This window comes from Eulemur rufifrons, chromosome 7 (genome assembly GCF_041146395.1).
Source record: "Eulemur rufifrons isolate Redbay chromosome 7, OSU_ERuf_1, whole genome shotgun sequence".
In the NCBI taxonomy this organism is placed as follows: Eukaryota; Metazoa; Chordata; class Mammalia; order Primates; family Lemuridae; genus Eulemur; species Eulemur rufifrons.
The window spans coordinates 125,351,642-125,355,116 of record NC_090989.1 but is presented as its reverse complement, the minus strand read 5'-3'; positions in this window follow the sequence as shown (position 1 = coordinate 125,355,116).

The following is a 3,475-nucleotide window of genomic DNA, read 5'->3' as shown; positions in this document are numbered from 1 at the left end:
ATGGTGAAGGACCGCGTGTGGGCTCAGAGGTCAGGCAGGGGCCACCTGAGCAGGGTGTGAACTTCAGGCTGAGGGGTGGCTCCCGTTTCTCAGATCGAGGAGAGTGGGAGCCAGTCTCCAAGATGGCCCCCAGTGATCCCTCCATCCTGGCCTCTACGCCCTGTGTCCCTCCCCATGGGGAGCAGGGCTGACCTGTGTGACCCAATAGGCTGCTGCCAAGATGCTGCAGTGTGTCTCCCGAGACTGGCTCTCTCTTGGATCACTTGCTCCAGGGGAAGCCAGGTGCCACATCATGAGGACACTCAGCTGTCCCTAGCGAAAGGGCCATGTGGTGAGGAACCGAGGCCTCCTGCTGTTGGCCAGCACCAACTTGCCAGCCACGTGACAGGACATTTTGCATTCTGAATTTGTTTCCTAGGTCTGCCATAACAAAGTCCCACAGACTGGGTGGCTTAAAACAACAGAAATTTATAGTCTCACAGTTGCAGAGTCTAGAAATCCAAAATCAAGTTGTTGGCAGGGCCATGCTGCTTCTGAAACCTGTAGGGGAAGATCTTGCCTTGCCACCAGATCTTCTAGCATCTGGTGTTTGCTGGCAAGCCGTCCTTGGTGTTCCTTGTCCTAGATGCATCCCTGCAATCTCCGCCTCTGTCGTCACAGGCCATCTTTGCCCATCTCGTCCTCTCTGCTCCTTACAAGGACACATCATATTGGATTAAGGGCCCACCCTGCTCTAGAGGGTCCTCAACTTACATCTTAATCAGATCTGCAAGGGCCCTATTTCCAAATGAGGTCACATGCTGAGGTACTGGGTGTTAGGACTTCAACATATCTTTTTTGGGGGCGGGGGAGACACAGTTCAACCACTGGATTCTCTAAATCCAGGAACGCCAGCCCTGGCTGACACCTTAACCACAGGAGAAACCCTGAACCAGCCCAACCCGGCTAAACCACGCCCGAATTCCTGACTCACAGAAACTGTGTGAGTCGATAACATTTGTGCTAAGTGTGGGGTAATTTATTATGTGGGAACAGACGACTAACACAAGAAGGGAGTCTTGGCAGGGAAAGAAGACTGAAGCCAGAGACCAGGCCCTTTCTCTGGCCAAGAAGCAGCCTGGCCTCGCAGATGTCCTGCTCACAGGACTTCAGGTCACTTTGGTACCTGCTTTAGGCCTTTATCCAGGCCTTTGTCACAATACGGCATTTCATACTGTTATTGCCTTGCTCCTATTTTGCCATATGCAAATCCACTTTGTTGAGAAATCATTTGTTCACCTGATGATAATTTGCATTTGACCAGTTCTGAATTTCCTTGAGAATCAGCATGGCTGACTCACCGTTGCCCTTCTCCAGGCAGAAATTCCGTGCCACGCCACCACCTAGGCTACCAGCAGCCCTCTGATTGGCTGGTCTTGGGCCAGGACCCTCCTGTTCAATGTGCTGTGGCCAGGGGGAGGAGCCACAGGGACTGAGCAAGGCCACCTGTGGGGAAGGGGTGGCCCCGGTGAGTCTCCCCTGGCAGGGGCTGTGGACGGGCCACCCCTTGGGAGCAGGTGAGGTGGGCCCTGGGACTGGACAGTCTGTGAGGACAGAGCTGTGGCTTGGGCTTCTCGAAGAACAGGGCTTTTTAGGTCCAGTGTGAACACAGCTAACTGTGCCTCTCACTTCCCTTGTGAGAAACCACAGACAAGCGCAGCTGCACCTACATGAGAAACCACATAAACCAAGCTACTTCCCCCGAGTCTGATTGGGCCAAAAATACATTCGATTTCCTGCTTTTATGTTATGGTCGAGATTGCCACTTGCTTCCTAAATTTCACACAGTTGACAAAAGCATATCTCAACTATTAGTCATAGGTATGTTTTTTTCCCTGAAAATGATTTATTTTATTCATTTTCCCCGAGCTCCACTTTGTTCTGCCATCTGGCAGACACTTTTTTTAATTGAAAAATCACTTTGTTCTACCACCATTTTTTGCATTTCCCCTGATTTCTACTTCATGAACAATTCCTTCCAAATCGTTAACATGAAGTAACCTGGGGGAAGTTCATGGTGCTCTGCTCTGCTCTGCTCAGAATGTGGACCCAGCAGGTGCTTAATAGATGTTTATTGGCTGAATAGTTCCACCAAGTCTGTGTTTAGGACTGGCCTCTTTCTCAGGCTGATCTGTTTTTTTTTTTTGTTTGTTTGTTTGTTTTTTTTTTTTTGAGACAGAGTCTCACTCTGTTGCCCAGGCTAGAGTGAGTGCCGTGGCGTCAGCCTAGCTCACAGCAACCTCAAACTCCTGGGCTCAAGCGATCCTCCTGTCTCAGCCTCCCGAGTAGCTGGGACTACAGGCATGTGCCACCATGCCCGGCTAATTTTTTCTATATATATATATTTTTTAGCTGTCCATATAATTTCTTTCTATTTTTTAGTAGAGATGGGGTCTCGCTCTTGCTCAGGCTGGTCTTGAACTCCTGAGCTCAAACGATCCGCCCACCTCGGCCTCCCAGAGTGCTAGGATTACAGGCGTGAGCCACCGCGCCCGGCCTCTCAGGCTGATTTGAATCATCTTGGCATAAAGCAACGATATGCATTTTCAAGATCATTTCTGTCTCCCTGGGGGGTGGGGACAGGCAGCCGAGTGGGCGGGGGACAGCCACGTCTGCAGCCACACCCGGCCTGCCGGCTCACTCCTTCTGGCAGCTGGGCGCTGGGAGGGCAGGCAAGCACCATCTTCTGGCGGGAGAGGTCCCACTCCCATTCCAGAGGGACTTCCCAGGGCGCGAGGATCCCAAGGCTTCCTCAGGAATTCTGAGACGTTCCCGCTTATTCCCCGAAGACTTGACTCATCCCAGGCCTTGCAGAGGGAGCAGTGAGTCAGAAGGGCTGGCACTGGTTTTGCTTCTTTCCCACAAGGCTTAGTCAACACTCCACAAGTGAGAAGACTGGGGCTCACGAAGGGCTACCCAGGAAGGGTAAATGGCGAAGCTGTGAACATAAACCCCGCCAGTCTGACTCAGGAATCCAAGCCCTAGCAATCCTGCAGAAAGGGCAGAAACGGGTCTGGAAGACCCCACTGCAGAGGAATGGGGAGGGACTTTCAGTTTTTGCTTTATAACATTTTGTATTTTTAAAGCCTATACCATTTAAACAAAAAAAAAAAAAAACTAATTTGAAAAGGAGTAAAAACTAAATGGCCTTAACATTTAAGTGGCAAATCACTGAAAACTAACTATCTATTCTGCACTTTAAAAAATGATCTGAAACAGTTACTAGGCATGAAGTCAAAATCTTTTTTGAATGGCTTTGAAATGTTGGACGCGAATTATAAAGAAATCAGTGGCCTAAAAATGTCTCCAGCCTCCCGAATCTGATGGTTTTGCACCTGGAACTACTATTGAGGGAAGCCTCTATTCTGTACCTGTTGAGTTATTAAATCAGCGCGTGACCAGAGTGGCCCAACCTCCATGGCAGTTCTTGCAAGTT